The sequence below is a fragment of the Podarcis gaigeae genome (assembly GCF_964106915.1).
Source record: "Podarcis gaigeae genome assembly, chromosome: 1".
NCBI lineage: Eukaryota > Metazoa > Chordata > Lepidosauria > Squamata > Lacertidae > Podarcis > Podarcis gaigeae.
This window is the reverse complement of record NC_139678.1, coordinates 4,954,712-4,981,902: the sequence shown is the minus strand read 5'-3', so window position 1 is coordinate 4,981,902 and position 27,191 is coordinate 4,954,712. Positions and strand designations below refer to the sequence as shown.

Sequence of the window (27,191 nt, the reverse complement as noted above, 5' to 3'; positions counted from 1 at the left end):
TTCGTCACGTACATTATTTCGCAACAAACCTGTAAGGTAGGCCAAGGTACTTACCCCACATTTCGCAGCTCGGGAGAATGAGGTTAGGAAAGAGCAGCCTGACTCAGGACTGATCCTGCTCTGAAGCAAAACGCAGGATTTCCTCTCGGCGCAAACAGAGCCTTCAAAGGAGCTATTCCCTTTTCACCCAGAGCGCAGCAGGGGAGCAAGGGGTTAAACTGCCCCTCCTCGCTCTTGCTGAATTCCTGATATTAGTTGGACACCCTCCCCCCAAGGGATGCAATTTGCATTTGGCAAAGATGCATTTAACCTCCATGGCTTTTTTAAAAAAAAAAGGAAAAACATTTCCAATGTGTTTTATCATCTTAGTTTTCACACCTTTGAAGGGACAATTGCTCCCATTTTACAGTAATTAGAGAGGCAAATAGTGACTAGTTCATGGGAAAGCTGTCCCCACACAGTGCACAGGTGAGGAAAAACCAGCTAGGTTTTTTTAAAAAAAGAAGAGACTGCAACATCCTGCTATAAACTTGACATGCTTCTGCAAAACTTTTCCTTGAAACTTCCTCCCCTTCTTTTGGAAGCTCTATAAGGAGGTCTCCAGAGGCAGATGTTAAGTCGGTGGCTCTGGAAATCTAATTGCTTAATGCTTGAGAAATTAGCAAGCAAATGACTGCTTAGGGTGACTTTTGTGGTTCTCGATCTCGTTGCAAGCGGGACGCGATCCCGGGGTATTAGACATGAAGGGGCTGCGATTATCCATCTGTCATCGTGCGACTCTGCCTCCGTACAGTATGAGGTTCATCAGGACCAACAAACCACATTCTTCCTCGGCTCCTTAATCCCAGCTGCTCCTTAACGTCTCTGGGGAAAACGAGTCGCAGCTTGATTTGAGGCCGATCTGCGCTGCGGGAAGCCAAGCCCGTAACAGGCTCCCTGCATCCCTGGGCTCATGTTGGGTCAGGTATGCAGCCCATGTCAACATATTGGCTCTGTTCCCCCTACATCCACACACACACTCCCCATTTCACATAGGGAAGCGTCCAGGCCCCTTGCCTTGTGCCTTACCTCCAAAACCAACCAACTTCAGATTCCTCCCCAACCCCCATCTTCTATGCTTCAGAGCTGCCTCCTTCACAGCAGGTAAGGACATGTCTAGCGAGGGTTTGGAAGCCAACCAAATCAGGGTAGGTCTCTTAATAGTACAGTAATTCCCAGTGAGTAACACCCTTGCCTTTGCTAGGAGCAGAGGCTGGAGTGGGTGTCTTCTGACGCCTCCATCCTCTCAGCCGTTTCTGTCCTACCAACCACCTCTCAGGCGACCGAGTCGAGAGGACGTTGTCCCCTGAGGGACATCTGAAAAGCTTCTCTCTTGGTGGCCATGGCTCTCCATCTCGCTCGACTGGCGGTCTGGGATTAAGCATGGAGCGGCAGCGAGGACCCGGCACCTAAACTGCTCTGGCGCCAGGTAGGGAACGATTTCAGGGCTTTGTTTTGGAAAGCAAGCAGGCCGGACATCTTCGCGTACAGTGCCTTGTTCGGATCCCGTAAAGATGAGAGATGCCTTTCCTTCAAATCTGATGACATAAACACTAGGCAGAACTTTCTGGTGGTTAGAGCTGTTCGACAGTGGAGCGAACTCCCCTCGGAAGGTGGTAGGGTCTCCTTCCTTGGAGGTTGGGTGGCCCTCTGTCATGGATGCTGTATCTGAGATCCCTGCCTTTCAGGGGGTTGGCCTCGGGTGTCCCAAGTCTACAATTCTCTGATAACCCAGGAATCCAAATCAAGCAACTTCACTGACAGCAGGGGACAAAGCTGGCATGAAGGGTCAGTTAGGGAAATGTAAAATTTATTTCATAACTCAATTTGGTGTGCCCGTTTAGATTTTTTTTTTTTTTTTTTGCCCTTTTAAAACTTATTCTGAATTAGTGATTGCCTTTGGGGGGAAAAGCAGGGTTTGCAAATCGTCCGAGGTAGTAAGGCTGCAAGCTTCCAATTAATTTGTGCAATTAATTTGATGAATGGCCCCATCCGGAGCCCAGCTCCTGCCTCGTTTACTGGGTTAGGAAGCACAGCTACAAACTAGACATTCACTAGGCACTGAATACCTTTTATTTCATATTTGCAAAGCCTGTTTGTGCAGGCAGATGTTCTGCGTTGCTTGTGCACAGTCAATGTATGTGATCTTCTGCTTCTGCCTGGTTACATCTAAGCAATATTTTCAACGGCTGTTTGAGTGGGATTGGGGCCCAAAGCTCAAACTGAAGATTTAAATTTGCTCCTAAATCCTTTTAAATGTGTCGGGGGGGGGGGGGTTGAAGTATTGGTTTGTCTTTGCTCTTGTTTTCATTTTGCATTTTGCGTTCTCATTTTGTATTTTTATGTTGTGATCTTCGGATGAAGGGCGAAATACAAATTTAATAGGTTAATTATAATGATGGTGATGATGATGATGATGACATAGGGCAAGGCTCCAAGTTTCATCTAATCTGTGGGTTGCCATCTGATTGGATGTCATTCTGACCCTGATCTGATTTGAGGATGTATTTTAATTGATTGTCTGATTTTATGTTAATTTGTTATACATTTGATGTTAGCCGCTCTGAGCCCGGCTTCGGCTGGGGAGGGCAGGATATAAATAAAAAAAATTATTATTATTATTATTATTATTATTATTATTATTATTATTATTATTCTCTTTGAAAGTCAATGTTGGGGATCTTCTATAGTGATGGAAGAGGTCAGATGTCTTGGAAGCCCATTTTGACTCAGATATACAGCCTGGCTAGGATTCATGGGAGTTGTAGTCCAAACATCTGGTGGACTCAAAGTTGGTTAAGGCTGTCTTTACCAACCTGGAGGTTATAGCAGGTTATAGAGCCAATGGTGTGGCGGGCTAAAACCTGGGAGGCCAGGGTTCGAATTCCAACTCAGCCATGAAGCTCTCCCTGGGCCAGTCCCTGCCACTCAACCGAACCTGCCTCACAGGATTGTGGTGGGGATTAAATAGAACCGTAGAGGTGGAAGGGACCCCAAGGGTCATCTAGCCCAACCCCCTGCAATGCAGGAATCTTTTGGCCAAGTGGGGCTCAAACCCACAAACCTGAGACTAAGCGTCTCATGCTCTACCGGCAGAGCAGGAATGAGTTTGTGGTGTTGTTTGCTTATGAAAAGGACCAGTGTACCTACCAGCTTTCATTGGAAAGAAATAAAAGGGAACTCTGAGGCAGTTCAGATAGAAGAACAACAAAATAGCACCGTGAAACCAGTTCAGTGTGGGGCTCAGGTCCATGATATGCACACGATATCATGAAGTGTTTGGATGTCTCTTCGATGCTCTTGTGATGTTGCTGAAGAAAGTTCTGCAAGCGAAAAGTCTGAATTTAACGTACGGGCCTTCATTATGTTTTTATTCCAAAAGGACTCCTGTCCCTTCAAACTGTGCAGTATTAATATCTGAGTAGAGTAGAGAACGATCAACAGTTAATTATCAAGCTGCAAAAAGCTTTTAATGTAGCCCCATGGAATCTTTGACCCAGCGCAGGGTTCGAACCCACGATCCTGTGATTATGAGTCTCGTGCTCTACCGACTGAGCTACAAGGAACCAGGCAGAGGGCCTTCTCGGTAGTGGCGCCCACCCTGTGGAACGCCCTCCCATCAGATGTCAAAGCGATAAACATCTACCTGACATTCAGAAGACATCTGAAGGCAGCCCTGTTCAGGGAAGTTTTTAATATGTGACATTTCAGTGTATCTTTTATCTTTGTGTTGGGGGACGCAGGTGGCGCTGTGGGTTAAAGCCTCAGCGCCTAGGACTTGCCAATCGAAAGGTCGGCGGTTCGAATCCCTGCGGCGGGGTGCGCTCCCGTTGCTCGGTCCCAGCGCCTGCCAACCTAGCAGTTCGAAAGCACCTCCGGGTGCAAGTAGATAAATAGGGACCGCTTACTGGCGGGAAGGTAAACGGCGTTTCCGTGTGCGGCTCTGGCTCGCCAGAGCAGCGATGTCACGCTGGCCACGTGACCCGGAAGTGTCTCCGGACAGCGCTGGCCCCTGGCCTCTTGAGTGAGATGGGCGCACAGCCCCAGAGTCTGGCAAGACTGGCCCGTACGGGAAGGGGTACCTTTACCTTTACCTTTATCTTTGTTGGAAGCCACCCAGAGTGGCTGGGGAGACCCAGCCAGATGGGCGGGGTACAAATAATAAATTATTATTATTATTATTATTATTATTATTATTATTATTATGAGGAAGGAGAGAACCACCTTGAGCTCCATACGGAAAAGGGTGGGGTATAAAAGGAAGAAAGAAATGTAGCGTATAATATCACATTCCCAAAGTTCATGGAACGGGAACCTAAAGGTTGACTTGTCATGCATTAAGATGATCTCAAGCTTTCTGAATTCTCAAAAGGACACATTTTTTGAGATTTAATACTGCAAATAAAGTATTTTTTAATTGAAAGTTTATTTAAATGAACAGGTTGGACAGTCAGTGACTAGGTTTTATGGGGGTCTCATGTTATGGAAGGTGATGGGTCGGGGGACCCCCCAGGTTGGACCCTCACAAAGCCCCACTGCCATGATCACAAGACAAGCCATGGAGTTCTCTTCCTTTGAATTTTTCCAATGTGGAAGGCAGAGAATTGGCACTCTGCAGAAGTCTGGATTTTGCCCACATACCTTCTGGTCCATAGCTGCAAGGCATTGCATTAAGAGTGGGTTATGACTGGATCCCATGCACCTATTTTAAGAAACACAAAACAGGCCTCTTGATCTATTTTGCTAGGGTGAATTCCATTGCTGTTGGAGCATGCGGTCACCCAGGTGGTGCGTCAGAACAAAAACACAGTTTCTTTGCAGCTACTGGGATAAAACAATGTTGTTAACAGATGCAAATGCTGTTAGTCACTTCAGGCAGGCAAGGTCTGACTCACAGGCCAACATGGGGTTCAGGCCGTCTTTCAATACAAACCTACCAGATTTGCAGTGCCGTTAACAATACAAAACACATCTTGCAATTGAATGTTGAATTTGAATTTTGTGATGCAATTTGAGACCCAGAAAATGCATGCAAAAATGTGTACATTAGGGGGAAGTCTGTGTGAAATGTGTATATTAGTGAAAACTTGATGTGTATTTTGTGAACATTTATTGTATAAGAGGGAAACTCTGGCAAAAAAAACCACACCACTGTGTAGTGAAATTTAAGGGTGGGAAGGTATACCGAAATGCATGCCAATTGTGCTGTCTTTAAAAAATAAATCAATCACAAACTGATGTGGAAATCAGGTGAACTGAGCTGGAGAACTGAGAACAGAAAGGAAACTGAAATGGACAGATTTGCCCATTCCTAATCGCCATCTGCCAGAAAAATTCCCCTGGGCATCCTGAACTGCGATGAAAGGCAACTTTGGCCGGCCTGACAGCCATTCTGCTCCAGCACAGTGCTGATGGCAAGCTCTGAGCTCGTAAGGGATTTATTCATGCAAATGCAGGACATCCAAATTAAATTTCTCTTCTGGGAAGGATCTGGAAGAAACGTCTCTGGGATCTGGGCTTGCAAACTGTCTGGTGCCAATTTCTGAACGCCTCGCTGAGCTGCATGCTAGAGCAGCATATAATTGCCAGCTTGGGAAGACCTTGACTGCAGGAAAACATCCCAACCCCTTAATCTTTGCAGGGTCCTAGAACCATCTCCCAGTTTGTCAACAACCTTAGTCAAGCTTTTCGCATCTGCAACGCTGCCTTTCCCTGTCAGGCTTGTGTTAACAGCTAAGGGGAGCGTTTTCCAGCAAGCAATATATATATAATTTTTATTAGTTTTCAGTTACAATAATTCAATAATAGCCTCATTATAACAATGCCAAATTAGAGTACAATTGCTAATACCAATCATTCAGACGCCACATTATATAATTTAGGTGTCCTGTCCCCCCTCATGCTAGAATTGATGGCTTGATGATTTACCGTATTTTTCGCCCTATAGGATGCACTTTTTCCCCTCCAAAAATGAAGGGGAAATGTGTGTGCGTCCTATGGGGCGAATGCAGGCTTTCGCTGAAGCCTGGAGAGTGAGAGGGGTCGGTGCGCACCAACCCCTCTCGCTCTCCAGGCTTCAGGAAGCTATCCCCCCAGCCCGGCAAGCTCCGGGAGCGATGGAGAGGTTGTGCACAACTTCGCCATCGCTCTCGGACCCGTTCTGGGGGCTGGGGTCGGGGGAACCTCGCTTTCGCTCCCGGACCCCCAGCCCCGAGGCTAAAAATGAAGCCAGGACAGCTAGTGGGATCCATCTTCATTTCTTCATTTCTGCTTTCCAAAATCTTATTAATTTCAATTACACTCCAATCAAAAGAGCAATTCCTGCAATATTAATGACTTCCATCCATATTGACACATTAGATGATTTATAAAACTACAGGTGAAGCATTCAAACTATATTCTTGTTCTTCCTGTGTGTGGCAATTATTCTGTCCATGACGTTTCTTCCTGTCCTTGTAAAATATTATGTCTATCTTTTCCTGGTTGTTGCTGTTCTCCATCATGCCTTGTGAGGCAGTTGAAGGATGGATGGCAGCTAACAGATTAAGGTTGAATCCTGACAAGACAGAAGTACTGTTTTGGGTGACGGGGGCAGGTGGGTGTGGAGGACTCCCTGGTCCTGAATGGGGTAACTGTGCCCCTGAAGGACTAGGTGCGCAGCCTGGGAGTCATTTTGGACTCACAGTTGTCCATGAAGGCACAGGTCAATTCTGTGTCCAGGGCAGCTCCATCTGGTATGCAGGATGAGACCCTCCCTGCCCATGGACTGTCTTGCCAGAGTGGTGCATGCTCTGGTTATCTCCCGCTTGGACTACTGCAATGTGCTCTATGTGGGGCTACCTTTGAAGGTGACCAGGAAACTGCAATTAATGCAAAATGCGGCAGCTAGACTGGTGACTGGGAGCGGCCGCTGAGACCACATCACACCAGTCTTGAAAGACCTACATTGGCTCCCAGAATGTTTCTGAGCACAATTCAAAGTGTTGGTGCTGACCTTTAAAGCCCTAAACGGCCTCTGCCCAGGATACCTGAAGGAGCGGCTTAACCCCATTTTTCAGACCGGACACTGAGGTCCAGCTCCGAGGGCCTTCTGGTGGTTCTCTCCCTGCAAGAAGTGAGGTTACAGGGAACCAGGCAGAGGGCCTTCTCAGTGGTGGCACCCTCCCTGTGGAATGCCCTCCCATCAGATGTCAAGGAAACAAACAACTACCAGACTTTTAGAAGACATCTGAAGGCAGCCCTGTTTAAGGAAGTTTTTAATGTTTGTTTGTTTGTTTTATCGTGTTTTTAATATTCTGTTGGAAGCTGCCCAGATGGACGAGGTATAAAAAAATACAATTATTATTATTATTATTATTATTATTATTATTATTATTATTTGGGTGGAAGATGGACATCTATATGGGTGTGATTTGAAACTCCTGGCTTTTGTGTGGCCGAAATATAGCTGCATTGCAAGAGTCATCTCAGTTGTTTGGTCCATTTTTGCACCTGGCCCCTGCCATCCCTGCCACATGGCCCCCGGAAAGCTGACCTGGACGGAATGCGGCCCTAAAGCTGGAAGGAGTTCCCCGCCCCTGGGGAAAACTCTGCCAAGCTAGCTGGGGCAACGGCTTGTCTCCATGGGAGGCAATTGCAGATTGCCTGGTGAGCGTCTGCCTGCACCCAAACAACATATTGCTTTGCCTAATGAGCCAGCCTGGAGCCAGCTGCTCCGCATTTCTCCCTTTAATTGACTCTGCAACTTTATATGCCGGCACGGAACTCGGGGAAGCGTAGCATTCTCCCGTCCAGACACTAACCAGACCAGACCAGACCTGACCAGTTTCAGCAAGCTGCGGGGCCGACCCGTCCTGGTTTGCCGCCTGAGGCCAAATGGGACAGTGCTGCCTCCCCACTCCTGCTGCCTTGCCAAAGACTCACTTCTTGGAGTTGTGTGGCTGGGGTGGCTTCCGGCGAGACCTTCCAAGATCTCACCAACCGCTCGCCAGACTCTCACGAAATCTTGCGGAGCTCTGGGATTTCTCTGGGGACTGCTGTCCTGTGGGATTCTGCCACCAATGTGGACTTCTTCCTCCTCTTCCTCCTCCTCCTCCTCCTCCTCTTCTTCTTCTTCTTCTTTGTGATTTTAAATTTTGTACATTTCAATCATTTTACCATCATTTTAACATTTCAAAACTTGCTTCCTTCCCCCTCTTTCTGTGGTTCTTTACATCTTTAAATACATACTGCGGGTTATTACAATAATCCTGCCAATGTTCTTATCTGTTTACTGTTTATTTGTAAATATGCAATAAACTGTTTCCACTCTTTTCTAAAAAGTTTCTTATCTCAATTTCTTATTTTCCCTGTAAGTTTCGCCATTTCTGCATATTCCATAATGTTTTTGTGTCCTTCTTCTTCTTCTTCTTCTTTGTGATTTTAAATTTTGTACATTTCAATCATTTTACCATCATTTTAACATTTCAATACTTGCTTCCTTCCCCCTCTTTCTGTGGTTCCTTACATCTATTTCCCTGCATATTCCAAATTAAGTTAATTTGAAGTTAAGTTTATTCATTTAGTCATCTACTTTAAATACATACTCTTGTAAAGCTGTGGGTTATTACAATAATCCTGCCAATGTCCTTATCTGTTTACTGTTTATTTGTAAATATGCAATAAACTGTTTCCACTCTTTTCTAAAAAGTTTGTTATCTCGATTTCTTATTTTCCCAGTAAGTTTCGCCATTTCTGCATATTCCATAAAGTTTTTGTGTCCATTCTTCTTTTGCTGGGACTGTTTCACTCTGCATCATGAGCAGGCTGCCCCTGGCAAGCTGGGGGCACCATGTTCCCTCGGACGGGGCCCCAGGCCCCTGTTGCGCCTCCCCTCTCACATTTTGCTTTATGGATCTCCCTTTGCCCAGCACTGAAAACTTTGGCCGGCCACCTTCCTCCTTACATTTTAATCAGGGTGCCAAGCCAGAAGGAATTTAGACTCCTGGCTGTTCAGCTGACATGACAAGCAAGTTTGGAACGGAAGGACAGGCTTCAGCATGCCAGAGTCGGGGCAGCTGGAGTTCTGTGTTTTGCCGTGCCTTCCTCAGGGCAAGAGACCTCGAAGAAGAAAGGGGTTGCTTGTAGGTCAAGGAGATGGGGTCCAGAAAATCGGGGAAAGAGGAAGAGGAGGAGGAGAGAAAGGAGGAGGCCTGGGTTTTTATTTATTTATCTTGTTTTCTCTTTAGCTCCATAGCTTTTTATCCTATGTTTTATTAAGTTGTCCAAAGTTTAACACATATTTCTTTGTTTTGTCAGCTTCCATGGTCTTTTCATTTCTCTACCTCCACTGCACCCTATCTTCTCTCTCTTATACCACAACAACAATACTATAATCTCTAATTTCTTCTACTGCTCATAGTCCGAATCCTGCTGGCTTGTTCATCATATTATAGTATTTCTCTAGTCCAAAAAAGGCTCCCCTTCTTCCATGAAACAATCCTCATTAAGTTCTCTTATTTTGTCTGTTAACGTTGCCACATAGTCCATCACCTTACCTATCCCTTCTTTTTTGGTGGGAAATTCTGCTTCTTTCCATTTTCGAAAGGAAACTTTTTAGCTGTACACTTTTTCCACCTTAGACAGGGGACACAGCTACATTAGTCAAAAAAACACTTTGAATGTGTTATGAACATATAATACAACAGATGGCGCCGGAGAGCAAACAAATTTTCGATGTGATTTTTACATACTGTTTTCTTTCCTTTTGTTATAATGATTTAATTTCTGTCTTATTTATAGCGGGGGGGGGGGGTTCCTGTGTGTAGATCCACCCAGGGATGAGGACTCTGCACCCCTTTCAGTTTTTGGTGGACTCAAGCTCCCATCATCCCTGAACACTGGCCTTGCTTCTTCAGGCTGATAGGAGTTGGAGTCCATCAGCACTGGGAGGGCCACCAATTCCCTGCCCCTACCTGGGGTGAACAGGCAGGTCTTGAACTGGGCTCTGCCCTCAAACCTGCAACGCAGGCAGGTCAGGCAGGCTCAGGCTGCTTCTCCATATAACTCCATATAGTCTACTCTGACTGGCAGCCGCTTTCCGGGGCCTGAGGCAGACATTTTCACACGTCACCAGGATTCAAAAACCTGCACGGCCGGCCCTCCCCAAAGCCATGCAGCAGGATGATGGGAGTTGTGTTGTTGTTGTTTAGTCGTTTAGTCGTGTCCGCCTCTTTGTGACCCCATGGACCAGAGCACGCCAGGCCCTCCTGTCTTCCACTGCCTCCCGCAGTTTGGTCAAACTCATGCTGGTAGCTTCTATGACACTGTCCCACCATCTTGTCCTCTCTCGTCCCCTTCTCCTTGTGCCCTCCATCTTTCCCAGCATCAGGGTCTTTTCCAGGGAGTCTTCTCTTCTCATGAGGTGGCCAAAGTATTGGAGTCTCAGCTTCAGGATCTGTCCTTCCAGTGAGCACTCAGGGCTGATTTCCTTCAGAATGGAGAGGTTGGATCTTCTTGCAGTCCATGGGACTCTCAAGAGTCTCCTCCAGCACCAGAATTCAAAAGCATCCATTCTTCGGCGATCAGCCTTCTTTATGGTCTAGCTCTCACTTCCATACATCACTACTGGGAAAACCATGGCTTTAGCTATATGGACCTTTGTTGGCAACTGCTGTCTAGGTTTGTCATCATCTTTCTCCCAAGAAACAGGAGTCTTTTAATTTGTAGAGTTGGGAGTTGTAGTCCAACCCAGTCCAAAGGCAACAGGCTGGAGGAAGTCTGGTTTACACCAGCTTAAATGTGTTAGCTTTTCGGGTGCCGCAACGCCCCTGGCAGACTACCCTTCTGGAAATGGCTATTTTACACCGTAGCTCATGCGATGACAACGGAAATCCGCTCCACTTCCCCGTGGGGAGGAGTTGAATCATAGAATCATAGAGTTGGAAGAGACCACAAGGGCCATCGAGTCCAACCCCCTGCCAAGCAGGAAACACCATCAGAGCACTCCTGACATATGGTTGTCAAGCCTCTGCTTAAAGACCTCCAAAGAAGGAGACTCCACCACACTCCTGGGCAGCAAATTCCACTGTCAAACAGCTCTTACTGTCAGGAGGTTCTTCCTAATGTTTAGGTGGAATCTTCTTTCTTGTAGTTTGGATCCATTGGTGGACCGCGTGGCCACCCACTCCCCACCGGGGGCGGGGACTTCGTCCCCCGTTTCCCGGGGGATCCCAGCCATGTCAGAGCACGGCCAGCCAATCCGCTGGCCAGGGGGCGTGTCCAGGGCCATTTAATCAGAGGCGTGAGCCAGAGGGCTTCCTCTTTGGCTCCCTTCCTCAATCACCCACCCTCCCTCCCTATTTTGCAGGTTTAGGCACTGGCCTTGGTTGGTCACCGTTGAGGGGCCTGGTAGAATTTTTCCACTTGGCAAATTGGCACTGGCCATGTGGTTTTCGCCTACCTCGTAGCAATGGTCACAACTTTGTTAGGGTTGTGGTTAGGCATTGTTTGACCTTGTGATGGGGGAGGGGAGGTGTGGCCATCCCCTGCCCCTCCAAGCTTAAGGATATTCCGTTAGAGGAATCCAGGGGTGTGGATCTTGTCCGAAGCCCGGGTCGGGGGCTAGGGCCTTGAAATGACCCTGACAGGAACACCAGGGGGAGCTTGAGTTGGTTCGCATTGACAGGGCTCCCCCTTCCGGTGGTTGACCCTTACCGGACTCCCTGCGCAGTGGGCAGGAGTCAGATATAGTCGGCTCCATTCAATGCCTAAGCTAATACCGCTCACATTCTGTAATCAATAAAGCTGTGGCCAAAATTTGCCCAATAAGATTAACCTAATATCCTTGTCCTTGTGTGTGTTATTTCCCATCGAGGGGGTGGCTTTGGGGTCTCGACTCGCAAGTGTGGTCCCGCCCTGCTGAATTAACAGCAACCTCGTCCACGCAGAGGCTGTTGCAAAAGACTCTGTGAAGCTTCCCTGCTTTCTTCCTGCCTTCCCTCAACACACCAGCCGCGCTACTGCCGTCCCGCCACATCCCTACTGGGTTTCCTTCTCCTGGTGCACTGCAAGGAATGTCTGTGGGCTGGTTTTGTTATCCTTGCCTTGCTCAGAACAATAGTCAATGTACAGAAGCCGTGGAGCTGTCCAACAAGAGAGAGAGAGAGAGAGAGAGAGGAAGAGAAATAAAAACATGAGGTGTGACATGTGGAACTGAGTGCAGGAGGACGAGGTTCTCCCCTTTTAGATTATCACTATAATGATTGCTATTATAATAATTATTATAATAATTGTATAATAACTAGAATATGAATACACACCCACACACCAAAATGGCTTCTAAGCAGTTTACGACCATAAAATCAATCCATAATTAAAATGCACGAGAGCATGAAAATGTCCTAAATTAAAATATACGATGAAGCAAGCACTTTAAAAGCATTAAAATGAAAGCATTTTTTTTAAAACAATAACAATGCAAGTTAGGGGGAATGCTTGCTGGAAGACTTGTGTGTCCGACAGAATGCCAACCCTCCGCAAGACAGAGGACGTTCCACAACACTGGTGGAAAAACCCACCCCAGCCCCAGTGTCATCAAATCAACAGGAGAGTTGGAGGGCACCCCAAGGATCATCTAATCCAACCCCCAGCAATGCAGGAATGAAACTGGTTGCGTTCCCCAAAATCCGTCTCTACTTCTAAGTGCTTTATAAACATGTGCTTAATTTCCCCATTTTTCAAACTGTACATTATCAGCTTTCCAACAGCACACACACAAACAACCCAACTCCACATTTAGTGCCCAATTGCACACTAAAAAAACAACAACAACCTTGATTCCATTCTGACACCTTGCTATCCAGATCAGGGTCGGTATTGTTACAGACTCATCATTTCTTCACATTTCTGAAAAGCAAAATTCTGGCTACGGGCAGAGCTGGCCTTAGACCAGAAATGGTGCCCCAGGTGAGACTGAACTTTAGCAGATTCCTTCCTCCACTTGCTCTGCTTCTGAATACCTGAATATTTTGTTATTACTTTTATCGCCCATTTCACAACTTTCACGCCCAAGATGCATGCATGATTTATCCCTGCCATACAAAAGAGGATAAACTGGAACGGTGGATTAAAATCACTCACAAGCACCTGCCGCTTGCTGGATGTGTCAAATTTTCCTGCAAATTAAAACAACAGCAACAACGCAACGCTAACATTAACCCACTGCGAATCATGCAGGACCAGTCTAGCAAACGAAGGTGTCATATTCGCCCAATTTGTTTCAGATCTTCGGAGGATAGTTATGCAGGGAGTGAGGACAGGAGAGGAGAAAGTTGGTTTGCTTCGCATTTTAAACATTTGAAACACAGCCGCTCTCTGAAATTCACATTTCTTTTAATTTTGTGATGTGGTTCTCTGACAAAGCAATGTGTATATTAGGGTGATGTGTGCATTTTTTAAAAATGCATGTATTTGTGAAAATGACATCCAATAATGCATTAGATTAAGGGGAAATGTTTTGCGGGGGAGGTGTACTAAAATGAATTGCAGGGGGTTGGAATAGATGACCCTTGGGTACTTCCAACTCTAAAAAGGTAAAGGTAAAGGACCCCTGGATGGTTAAGTCCAGTCGAAGACCACTGTGGGGTTTGGCACTCATATCGCTTTTGAAGCCAAGGAAGCTGGTATTTGTCCACAGACAGCTTTCCAGGTCATGTGGCCAGCAGGACTAAACAGCTTCTGGCACAACGGGACACTGTGACGGAAACCAGAGCACACGGAAACACCATTTATCTTCCTGCCACAGTGGTATCTATTTATCTACTTTCACTGGTGTGTTTTGGAGCTGCTAGGTTGGCAGGAGCTGGGACAGAGCAACGGGAGCTCAGCCCGTCATGGGGATTCGAACCGCCGACCTTCCGATCGGCAAGCCCAAGAGGCCCAGTGGTTTAGACCACAGCACCACCCGCTCTACGATTCTATGTTGATACATTTTTTTTGAGGACACTGCTTTAATATATCAAAAATCACAAAGCAATGTGAACTGAATTTCAGAATGGAAAGATGAGAAACTAGGAGACAGTCCCAGGACAGGGAACTTCCAAGCATGGTGCCCTTGGCAGCCCTTGGATCCAGCTATTGAACTTTAAGTTAGGGTTACCAGACGTGACTCCTGAGCCTCCCCCGATCTCCTGCCCCCTTCCCCCTTTGTTTTGACTGATCGGGGGGAGGCTCGGGAGTCGCGGCCGGCCGTTGCCCAGTTTTTTAAAAACTCTGTGCATTTATGTTTCACAGGGTACAAAAAAAGGGCTTTTACAGTGGTACCTCTGGTTAAGTACTTAATTCATTTCGGAGGTCCGTTCTTAACCTGAAACTGTTCTTAACCTGAAGCACCACTTTAGCTACTGGGGCCTCCTGCTGCCGCCGCACCGCCAGAACACGATTTCTGTTCTCATCCTGAAGCAAAGTTCTTAACCCGAGGTACTATTTCTGGGTTAGCGGAGTCTGTAACCTGAAGCATCTGTAACCTGAAGCGTATGTAACCCAAGGTACCACTGTACAATGTGCATGTGTGCTTGGGCTCAGGGTCTTTTGCCTCACCATCCCCACTACTGACTCCCTGTTGCTACTCCCCGGATTCACTGGAAAAAAAATCTGGTAACCATACTTTAAGTTTCTTTAGAGGCGAGAGAGTATTGAAGAGACAAGCTTTCAACATCACAAGTCCAGCTGATTCCAGCTTGAGATATCTCTCTCTCTCTCTCTCTCTCTCTCTCTCTCTCTCTCACACACACACACACACACACACACACACATACACACACTCAATTCCAACTGCTATAAACTTCCTTCTTTATCACCTCCTCTGCCTCCCTTTCTCCTCCACTTTCTCCTTGCTCCAGTGGATATCTCATTCAGGAACTGCCCCCAAGCTATCAAGACTCCTTCCCTTGCCATTATTTTCTCAGCGATGAAGCATCAGCCACCACCGTCTTAGACTATTAGCCAGCGATCTGACTAACAAAGCCAGATGCTGTCATTATTTATGTGATGCCACTCACAAGGCCTGTGGCAAAGGTAGATCTGCAACAGCCACTGGTGTTGAAAAGGGGGGGGGGGAGGACTGTCGTAACTTCCGCCAGCACTTTCTGCCATATAAAATTGCAAAGTGTTTTGAGGACTGTCTGTTTTGGGTGAAATTCTAAGATAGGGGGAGATACACTGTAAGGCTGTTAACATTTGCCCACTCACAACCCAGGAGGTTCAGACCCTCCAAGTGCTTCTATTTTCCAGAGATAGTCCTGGATTTTCAGCAATCCCAGTTTCTGATTTGATCCAGGAATGTCCCACTTTGGCCGATTCTGGCATTGCGGTGCTCATCTCGTTTTATTGGCCGAGGGAGCCGGCGTACAGTTCCCTCAGCTAATATGCAGAATTCTGGTTGGCTACTTCGAGAACGCGGGTGGCGCTGTGGGTTAAACCACAGAGCCTAGGACTTGCTGATCAGAAGGTCGGTGGTTCGAATCCCCGCGACGGGGTGAGCTCCCATTGCTCAGTCCCTGCTCCTGCCAACCTAGCAGTTCGAAAGCACATCAAAGTGCAAGTAGACAAATAGGTACCGCTCCGGCAGGAAGGTAAATGGCATTTCCATGCGCTGCTCTGGTTCGCCAGAAGCGGCTTAGTCATGCTGGCCACACGACCCGGAAGCTGTACGCCGGCTCCCTTGGCCAATAAAGCGAGATGAGCATCGCAACCCCAGAGTCGGTCACAACTGTACCTAATGGTCAGGGGTCCCTTTACCCTTTACTTTGAGAACAGGGTGCTGGACCACCCTAATCCATCAGGACTTTTTCTTCTGTTCTGATTGAATATTGCTGTGAAAACTGATGGGTTTCCTTGCATCCGAAGGCAGCTTTCAAATTTGGTAACCATAGGGTTTCGGTTTAAGAGATCTGCCAAGCGTAACCCGTCGTTTCTGTGACTGGGGATCTCTTGGAAAGAGCCGCAGAATGATAGGGTCGCCTGAATGAGACAATGGGCCATTGAGTTTGCAAGCCATTTCAACCACCAGATGGGTCTCAGCGGTGGCTCCGAGCGCAATTTGTTCCAATGGCTGAAATGTGCTTGTTACCTTGAAATATCCTGGTGTTTTCTTCTCGAGGCATTTTAATTAAGTGCATTCCTTCCTTGGGTTGAAGAGACAGGAAAGATAATGCGTGCTCAATATTAGGAAGAGCTTTCTAATTGCAAGCAGGGAAGGAATGAGCTTCCAGGGAAGCTTGTGGTGGAGGAGAAACTTCAAACATCTCCAGAGAAAGGATGGGTGGGAAATTGTTTGAAACAAGGGTATCATCAAGGCTGTGATTCAGCTGGAGGGCGGAATGAGGCCTCTCAAACAGAATTTGGCTTCCTGGGAATGGATTCAACTTCCTTTTTCCTTCCTTTCTTTTTGAAAGGGACATTTCTCACCCTTATAGAGGTAAAGGTAAAGGGACCCCTGACCATTAGGTCCAGACGTGACCGACTCTGGGGTTACGGCGCTCATCTCGCTTTACTGAGGGAACCGGGCGTACAGCTTCCAGGCCGACGGAGCGGTACCTATTTATCTACTTGCACTTTTATCTACTTGCACTTTGACGTGCTTTCGAACTGCTAGGTGGGTAGGATCAGGGACCAAGCAACGGGAGCTCACCCCGTCGCGGGGATTCGAACCACCAACCTTTTGATTGGCAAGCCCTAGGCTCTGTGGTTTAGACCACAGCGCCACCCACGTCCCTTATAGAGGTAAAGTGGAGGTAATTCTGAAGGCCATGTATATGGACAATCTCTGCTGAAATTCCCAGTGTTTGGCAGTTTCAGGTCTTTATTATTTTATTCACATAATATACATTCTTTACAACAGACAACTCCAAAATAAAATCATATATAGCAAAACCATAAGTCTCATGTTTTCAGTGGTTGGCATTACATTGGTCTATGTCCCTCTGTACCACCAGCAAATCTCTGGTAGATAATGCAGAAACAGAATGCAGGGGAAAAGAGAGGTTGGTTAACTGTGGCTTGCACAATTTATGTCGGTTGCAGAATCCTGCTTTTCTGGGTGGGTGCAGAATTTGGAATACCTGTCTGGCATTTATGGCATTTTGCTTGCAAACATAAAGAGTTAAACCGAAGTAGCCATGCAAGCCCTATGCACTATGACCCTTTGTGTGGTTGCTACAGTGTTCTGAGGGGTTACAGCTTTCAGAAACCTCTATAAACCCTGGGTCATATGTTGCAGGGAGGTTCTGAGCACATTCGCTCCTTCAGACCTTCACATAAATTGTGTGAAAATCTGAAAAGCACATCAGGGACACTGTGGGTGAGTCTTGCCTGTGCACTGCCACCCCCTTTCCTTCCCCCCCCCCAAATTTTTAAATTCATTTTATAACACAAATAAAGAACACAAACAAAAAAACAAACAATACAAACAACTTCTTGTCATATCCTTATTATTCTAAACATTGTTAAGTGCTTCCCCAGGTCCCACCTATCTGATTTTCATTTTACTTCATTGTTAGCAGTTTACACATATCATAGTTTCTAACCATCTTTTTTTTATATCACACTTAAAATAACTTCACATTTTATCACAAATAATACTATTTTAAAATACACTATCTTCTACTTCTAACCCTACAGCCTAGATCCACTTCCAAAGCTATTCAAAGATTTAAATATTAACATATTTTTTTCAAATATTCCTTAAACTTCTTCCAATCTTCTTCCACTGTCTCTTCTCTCTGGTCTCGGAGTCTCCCGGTCAGTTCGGCAAGCTCCATATAGTCCATCATCTTCAACTGCCATTCTTCGACAGTTGGTAAATCTTGTTTCTTCCGATTCTTTGCTAGCAATATTCTCGCAGCTGTTGTGGCATACAGAAAAAAAGTAACATCCTTTTGGGGGATTTTACCACCCGCACTATACCAAGTAAAAAGGCTTCTGGTTTTTTAATAAATGTGTTTTTCAACACTTTTTTCAATCCATTATAAATCCTTTCCCAGAAGTCCTTTACCTTGGGGCACGTCCACCACATGTGGTAAAAGGTTCCTTCTTTTTCTTTACATTTCCAGCATTTATTATCGTGAATATGATATTGTTGTTGTTTAGTCGTTTAGTCGTGTCCGACTCTTCGTGACCCCATGGACCAGAGAACGCCAGGCACTCCTGTCTTCCACTGCCTCCTGCAGTTTGGTCAAACTCATGCTGGTAACCTCGAAAACACTATCCAACCATCTCGTCCTCTGCCATCCCCTTCTCCTTGTGCCCTCCATCTTTCCCAACATCAGGGTCTTCTCCAGGGAGTCTTCTCTTCTCATGAGGTGGCCAAAGTACTGGAGCCTCAGCTTCACAATCTGTCCTTCCAGTGAGCACTCAGGGTTGATTTCCTTCAGTATGGAGAGGTTTGATCTTCTTGCAGTCCATGGGACTCTCAAGAGTCTCCTCCAGCACCATAATTCAAAAGCATCAATTCTTCGGCGATCAGCCTTCTTTATGGTCCAGCTCTCACTTCCATACATCACTACTGGGGAAACCATAGCTTTAACTATACGAACCTTTGTTGGCAAGGTGATGTCTCTACTTCTCAAGATGCTGTCTAGGCCTGTCATTGCCCTTCTCCCAAGAAGCAGGCGTCTTTTAATTTCGTGGCTGCTGTCACCATCTGCAGTGATCATTGAGCCCAAGAAAGTAAAATCTCTCACTACCTCCATTTCTTCCCCTTCTATTTGCCAGGAGGTGATGGGACCAGTGGCCATGATCTTCGTTTTTTTGATGTTGAGCTTCAGACCATATTTTGCGCTCTCCTCTTTCACCCTCATTAAAAGGTTCTTTAATTCCTCCTCACTTTCTGCCATCAAGGTTGTGTCATCTGCATATCTGAGGTTGTTGATATTTCTTCCGGCAATCTTAATTCCGGCTAGGGATTCATCCAGCCCAGCCTTTCGCATGATGAATTCTGCATATAAGTTAAATAAGCAGGGAGACAAAATACAGCCTTGTCGTACTCCTTTCCCAATTTTGAACCAATCAGTTGTTCCATATCCAGTTCTAACTGTAGCTTCTTGTCCCACATAGAGATTTCTCAGGAGACAGATGAGGTGAGCTGGCACTCCCATTTCTTTAAGAACTTGCCATAGTTTGCCGTGGTCGACACAGTCATAGTTTGCCGTGAATATGATACATTTTTGCTAACTTCACTGGTGTTAAATACAATCTACTGCTGCCCCCTTTCTTGGTTTAAACCTTTCTCTTCTCAAGCAAAGGCCTGACTGTGGCACCCATTTAATATCTATTGATCTTAATGGGCACGTGGTACGGAATATCAGGTTTCAAACAGGAGCTGGTCTATGCAGCAGCATATCTAGAGGTTGGCTAGGTTGGCCTCTGCAAAGGGCCCAGGCCCAGGGGGAGCGCCAAAATTGTGCCTCTCTACTCTAGCTCGGATTGGCTAGCAGGGAAAACAGTGAGCGGAGGGAAGGAGGGAGGCAGGCAGACAGACGGATGGATGGAGGGTGGGGTGAGGTGAGGTGGGGAAGGCAGAACAGAGCAAGAAGTCGCTGGCAAAAGTCGACAAAGAGCAAACTTATTGAGTTTCTGGTCCATGGTTTCTCCCAGCTTCAGAGGTGGCAAAACACCTCCTTGCCAAGGGTGCAAGGGGTCCCAATACATCTCCTTGCCAAGGGTGCAAGAGAGCCTCAGTACACCTCTTGAGTCTATGTTATATCTATGGTTCTGTCAGGGCAGAAATCCAGAGCTTCATTCAGCAAAAAGGGCAGGAGGGTCTCCAAAAATAGCAGCCTTGGATCATCACCTTTAGACGCAAGGGATGCAGTACCCATGGCCATCTGAAATGGTGGGGCCCGTCAGACTATTAGAATCATAGAATCATAGAATCATAGAGTTGGAAGAGACCACAAGGGCCATCGAGTCCAACCCCCTGCCAAGCAGGAAACGCCATCAGAGTACTCCTGACATATGGTCGTCAAGCCTCTGCTTAAAGACCTCCAAAGAAGGAGACTCCACCACAGTCCAGAGTCTTAAGATTACCTAACTGCACCACTGGATGTTGTTGTTGTTGTTGTTGTTTAGTCATTTAGTTGTGTCCGCCTCTTCGTGACCCCCTGGACCAGAGCATGCCAGGCACTTCTGTCTTCCACTGCCTCCCGCAGTTTGGTCAGACTCATGCTGGTAGCTTCGACAACACTGTCCCACCATCTCGTCCTCTGTCGTCCCCTTCTCCTTGGGCCCTCCATCTTTCCCAACATCAGGGTCTTTTCCAGGGAGTCTTCTCTTCTCATGAGGTGGCCATAGTCTTGGAGCCTCAGCTTCAGGATCTGTCCTTCCAGTGAGCACTCAGGGCTGATTTCCTTCAGAATGGAGAGGTTTGTTCTTCTTGCAGTCCATGGGACTCTCCAGACTCTCCTCCAGCACCATAATTCAAAAGCACCACTGGATAGAGGACCTAATACAGAAGTTCTCCCCAGATGTTGCTGGACACCAACTTCCAGCAACCCCAGCCGCAACGCCAATGGTCAAGGACGATGGGAGTTGTAGTTTAGCAGCAGATGGAGGGCATCCCATTGGCTACTCCTGACCAATGAGGCCTGTTCCTTCCATCTTAGAGAGTCTCCGGTTTCTTCTCGTGGCCCTCCAGCTTCCGAGCTCCTGCATCAAAAAGAAAGAGCAGTCATCCCAAGAGAAGCGTGCCGTGAATCCCAAAGCGTGCTGTTTCCTGGCAAGGCAAACCAACCCAACCGGTCTTCCCAGTTTGGGGGAAGGAGGGGTTGGGCACCTTGGGGCAGCCGCCTCAGTGTCACCATGAAGGCATTAACATTCCTCCGAAGCGATGGCGCTGGAGTTTCTGGCCGCGATGGAGAGCTTGTGGTTGAAACGCTGTAGAAATGCTGTAGCTGAAATGTGACGCAGAACGCAAATATCAGAAGAGCTTGGCTGCTCCAACAGACCAAAGTTTCCCTCTGGTCCAACACCCTGTTCTCACAGTGGCCAACCAGAGGCCTAGACAGGAAGCTCACAAGCAAAACCCCACAAGCAGGACTCCCCATCTGCGATTCCCAGCAACCAGTCTTGAAAGGCACACCCACTCTGCCAGACTGGGAAGACCAGTTGGCCAGCACCCTTGAGAAGCTGGTGGTATCTCAGCACCCCAGGAGGCTCGCCCTTCAGAGCTGCCCTGGGCACTCCATTAGCAAAGTCCTACCTAGCCCAGGCAGCTCACAAAGATGTACTATTAGGACATGGGTGGCGCTGTGGTTTATACCACTGTGCTGCTTGGACTTGCTGATTGGAAGGTCGGCGGTTTGAGGCCCTGCGATGGAGTGAGCTCCCGTTGTTTGGTCCCAGCTCCTGCCAACCAATAATAATAATAATAATAATAATAATAATAATAATAATAAATTTTTACTTATACCCTGCCCTCCCTGGCCAGAGCTGGGCTCAGGGTGGCTAACACCAGTAAAATTACAATAAAAACATAATAGAGGGGGGGAAACAATTTAAAATACAGGTTAAAAAAACACAATTTAAAATGCAGCTAGCAGTTTGAAAATGAACCTAGCAGTTTGAAAGCACGCAGTGCAAGTAGATAAATAGGTACTGCTCCAGTGGGAAGGTAAACGGCATTTCCGTGCGCTGCTCTGTCTTCGCCAGAAGTGGCTTAGTCATGCTAGCCACATGACCCAGAAAAACTGTCTGCGGAAGTGGACAAACGCTGGCTGCCTCAGCCTGTAGAGCAAGATGAGCGCCGCAACCCCAGAGTCGTTTGTGACTGGACTTCACTGTCAGGGGTCCCTTTACCTTTAAAAGAGTATGAGAAAAGATTTGTCGAGGAGAGGGCTCTCGGTGGCTACTTGAGACTAGGACAGTGGACTAGATGGCCCAATGGCCTGATCCAGTAGGCTCTTCCCATACAGTGGTGCCTCGCAAGACGAAATTAATTCGTTCCGCGAATCTCTTCGTCTTGCGTTTTTTTCGTCTTGCGAAGCACCCCTATTAGCGGCTTAGCGGCTTAGCGCTATTAGCGGCTTAGCGGCTTAGAAAAAGGGGGGAGGGAAAAAACTCGCAAGACTTGCGAAGCAAGCCCATAGGGAAATTTGTCTTGCGAAGCACCTCAAAAGACGGAAAACTCTTTCATCTAGCAAGTTTTTCGTCTTGCGAGGCATTCGTCTTGCGGGGCACCACTGTATTCTTAAGTACCTCACCTCCCTAGGTGTCAGGGACTGGACTGAGGAGGAATGGTGGAGACCGCCCACCCATTCTTGAACCTTCCAGAGAAGAGGGCAGTAATGATTTGCGGCAGTGGTTTGTGTGTCAAGACCCCGAAGCCACCCCCTCATTGAGAAATAACGCACACAAGGACACAGATATTAGGTTAATGTTATTGGGCAAATTTGGCCACAACTTTATAGATTACAGAATGTGAGCGGTACAGCGGAACCTCAGGTTAAGTACTTAATTCGTCCCGGAGGTCCGTACTTAACCTGAAACTGTTCTTAACCTGAAGCACCACTTTAGCTAATGGGGCCTCCTGCTGATGCTGCACCGCCGGAGCCCGATTTCTGTTCTCATCCTGAAGCAAATTTCTTAACCTGAAGCACTATTTCTGGGTTAGCGGAGTCTGTAACCTGAAGCGTATGTAACCTGAGGTACCACTGTATTAGCTTAGGCATTGATTGGACCCGACCATATCTGACTCCTGCCCGATGCGCAAGAAGTCCGGTAAAGGTAAACCACCACCGGAACGGGGAGCCTTGTCGATGCATACCAACTTGAGCTCCCCCTGGTGTTTCCGTCGGGGTTCATGTCATGGCCTTAGCCCTGCCCTGGGCTTCAGACAAGATCCACACCCCTGGATTCCTCTAACGGAATATCCTTAAGCTTGGAGGGGCAGGGGATGGCCACACCTCCCCTCCCCCATCACAAGGTCAAACAATGCCTAACCGCAACCCTAACAAAGTTGTGACCATTGCTATGAGGTAGGCGAAAACCACATGGCCAGTGCCACTTTGCCAAGTGGAAAAATTCCTACCAGGCCCCTCAACGGCGACCAACCAAGGCCAGTGCCTAAACCTGCAAAATAGGGAGGGAGGGAGGGTGATTGAGGAAACGAGCCAAAGAAGAAGTCCTCTGGCTCACACCTCTGATTAAATGGTCCCGGCCACACACACCCCGGCCAGCGGATTGGCTGGCCGGGCTCTGACGTGGCTGGGAACCCCCTGGGCAATGGGGGACTAAGTCCCCCACCCCCGGAGGGGAGTGGGTGACCACACGGTCCACTGCAACTCCTCCCCACTGGGAAGTGGAGCGGATTTGAGGAAGGTGACAGCCCAGAGACAGGTGAACAGAAGAGTTGGGAGGAGTTGGGAGAAGAGAGCGGGGGAGAGAGAGCAGCCAGCTGACATGTTATCACTGGAAAGCATTCCTGGTCCCCCTTCTCCCAGAACTCTGCATGCATTGAAAGTGCAAGTGTAGAAGACTCAGAGGCCACCGTAAGGAAGGGAGGGGGGGAGGAGCTCAGTTGGAGCGACGCCACCTTCTGAGCGGTTGCACCTCCGTATCTCTCTGGGAATCTTGAATAACTGCATTGGTAAGATGTCTCATTCCCTGTTTCTGGCACCCAGTCATGAGGGAATGGGGTTCGTAATCCCTCAAAGTCTGACACCGGGTGAATGGAAAGTCAAAATATTGTATCTGGTGGGAGGTGAACCTAGCCAGCTTGCAATCTCTGGCCAAGACACACACAGATGGTTGTGTGAAAAGGTCCTTGGTTTGACTCCAACATGGAGTCTGGACTCTGAACATTGAAAGCCAAGCTTGGAATCCCCGCCCAACCAAATAGCTCACTGAGTGGTCTCTCTCTCTCTCTCTCTCTCTCTCTCTCTCTCTCTCTTTCTTTCTCCCTGTCTCCCAACTTGAGCTACCTCCCAGGATGCTTAAAGGATTAATTACACAATAACTGCAATTTGCATTGGAAAGCACTCTAGAAATCTATCCAGAATCCGTTTCCCAATGTTCCGTCACACACTAGCAGGACCAGGAGAGAGAACACTGTGCGGAACTATGTAGAATCATAGAATTGTAGAACCATAGAAGGGACCCTCAGGGTCATATCTAGTCCAACTCTACATTTGGGCTGACTGTAACAGAGGTGTAAATCAAGACGTAGTTATGAATGGAAGATCTAACTTACCACCTGTTATGTACTGAGTTGAATAGGATCCAAAATGCAGCAGTCTGATTGGTCCTAGAACAATAGGATCCAAAATGCAGCAGTCCGATTGGTCCTAGAACAATAGGATTCAGAATGCAGCAGTCTGATTGGTCCTAGAACAATGCAGCAGTATGATTGGTCTGCAGGAGCCACCCAATCCAGCTCCAGATGGAAGTGAACCCACAACCTGATTGGCCTAGAGGAGAATTCCGGAATTAGCCAATCATGTGCAGCCCATTGTGTAAATAATGTATATAAAGCAGATACTTTGGGGGGACTTTCATTCCTCCTCACCACTATGAGCTGAATAAAGAGCATGAAATTCACTCTCAACTCTGAGTATATTTCACCACCTGTGATCCTAATAGCCTGAAAGCAGAAGTCATACCTGTGAACAGAGGACTTGTTGCATCCTCTTTATTTAGTTTCCCCTTCATATATCCCCTGTGCGCAGATATTTTGGGAGACTCACATATCAAGAAATGCTATTCTGGCTAACAGAAGCCTTCAAGGGTTGACAACATCAATCAATCACGTAATCATTTTATTTGTATGACGCCTTTACAAAGTTAAAACCAAGGCAGCTTACAATAGATAAAAAATTACGGAACTACAAACCTAACCAAAGAAGTCCTAAACAATAAACGTCCCTTTCTGGTCAAAAACAGAAGAATATTCCCCCACACACACTGTAAAGATTATCTCGTTCTCTTGTTATGAAGGCAAACAAGGGTTTTTTTTGCTATATCTTTTCAAGTCGCTGCTTGTGAACGACTTTGGGGAAGCTCTCCAAAATTTAAGCAGGAAAGCGGAACTTGACAGATAGGGAGTACCGTATTTTTCGCTCTATAGGATGCACCAGACCACAAGACGCACCTTGTTTTAGAGGGGGGGGGACAAGAAAAAAAAATTCTCTCCCTCTTTGTGCAGCACCCCTTCAGCGAAGTGGCAGGAGAAACAGAGCCCCTTCCATTTCTCCTCCCCCTTTGCTGAAGGAGCGCTGCGCAGCATTCCCTGTGCACCGACCCCTCTCGCTCTCCAGGCTTCACCGAAAGCAACGCGAAGCCTCCGGAGCGCGGAGGGAGTGCTCCCTCTGCGCTTCGGAGGCTTCGCATTGCTTTCGCTGAAGCCATGGAGCCTGCATTCGCTCCATAAGACGCACACACATTTCCCCTTAATTTTTGGAGGGGGAAAGTGCGTCTTATAGAGCGAAAAATACAGTACTCTACAATTCTGTGATTCTGCGCTTTGCAACATGTGGCCACCCTAATTTCAGGCCTGCCAGACCCATTTTCTGACCGAAGCTCCATTTTGCAGGCATGTTTTCCTTTTCCCCATCTGCTTCCCATTGCCGAATGACTCAGAGGGCTGGCTTTTCGTCAGGGGAATTTCCCTGCCAGAAGTGCCAGCACCCAGCTTGAGGGTGACAGCCTCTGCCACGCTGCCCCCTCCCTCTCCCCCCGTGAGTCAACACCGGCAAGCGTTGCACAAGAGCCTCCCAAGGGCAAAGAGAAAGGGGAGAAATGCAATCAACATTACTCAGCCCCCGGGAACGCCAGGATCCGTTCCCTCCAAGCGCTCGCCCTCTTCGCCTTCCTTCCTGGAAGACTGGCTGGCTCTGTGCCCACCAGGTGTCCCGTTCCCCAGAGGAAGCCAAAAGATTTTTTCCATCGCTCTCGCCAGCAAGTTGCATCTGTGGTTGTAGTACGACTCATGCAGCACGTTGGCGACTAATATACACACAATAATTACGGAAATAATTATACATTCTTTATCAATCTTCTGAGAAAAATAGAAAACCTTTGGCAAAGCCGCAGAGACCTGTGAACTACCCAGCCTAAGATGAACTTAGAATGTCTGATTTCAATGGACTTCAACGTGGTTGATTTCAACGTGCCTTTGTTGTGAGCAGCCTGGCTTGGTGTGTGTGGGGGGTGTCCTTTCCTTCCCTCCCTCCCAACCTCCAGCTCTGCGACGGAGGTATGAAGAGTCCTGTCATCATCTCTTGCTAATAAGTAGGTGAGCCAGAGTCTGGGTAGCTTGCTCAGCCAGGCAGAGAAGAGTCTCAAGGCCAGACAAATGAATAAATGCACAGGTTTATTCGAGATGAATCAGACTTATCTAAGCAGAATGGGCTTGGCCCCGGCAATTTGCAACCCACTAACTAGGCAGGGTGCCTTTCCTAGAGGAGTTGTGAAGCTTTGAAGATCTTTCTCATGGAGGCGATTGTGGGGAACCGTCAGGCGAAAACACTTTCCCTCCCTGGGCTGGGTGGGTGAGCAGAGAAGGATTATGGAGAGCGTGACCGGTTTACCCACACTGGGTGCCGAGCCGAGAGGGTGCCACGGCGCTGACTTAGAATGGAAGGGAAGAGGTGGGGGGGCGCCGAATTTTGGTGTCGCATGGGGAGCCCCTGAAATTTGAAAGCACAAATTCTGCTAAGCTTCCCCTGGAGGCTGCCTGGTTTCTGATGTTGGGGGTCTGGCTCTAGGGCAGTGGTTCCCAAAGTGGATATTAGCATCCCCTGGGGGGGATTACTGGGGTGGGGGTGCTAAGAGGCAAGTGGGCAGCAAGGGGGTGCAGCAAGGACTATCAGGCTGTGAGAAGCTGGCATCTCTGGATCCAGTTACAGTCATACCTCGGGTTGAAGTAGCTTTGGGATAAGTACCGTATTTTTTGCTCTATAGGACTCATTTTTTCCCTCCTAAAAAGTAAGGGGAAATGTGTGTGCATCTTATGGAGTGAATGCAGGCTGCGCAGCTATCCCAGAAGCCAGAACAGCAAGAGGGATCGCTGCTTTCACTGCGCAGCTATCCCTCTTGCTGTTCTGGCTTCTGGGATTCAGAATATTTTTTTTCTTGTTTTCCTCCTCCCAAAACTAGGTGCATCTTATGATCTGGTGTGTCTT

At 47.5% G+C, this 27,191-nt stretch overlaps 1 protein-coding gene across 2 annotated transcripts in view; it reads left to right on the top strand.

Annotated features, from left to right (window-relative positions):
- Positions 1–1,205: 1,205 nt before the first annotated feature.
- Positions 1,206–27,191, top strand: part of FRMD6 (FERM domain containing 6) — a 150,614-nt gene continuing 124,628 nt past the window's right edge. For both annotated transcript variants that reach the window (XM_083734437.1, XM_083734436.1), the window contains exon 1: positions 1,206–1,468. The gene's annotated coding sequence lies outside the window, so the exon portion shown is untranslated. The remainder of the gene's footprint in view (positions 1,469–27,191) is intronic.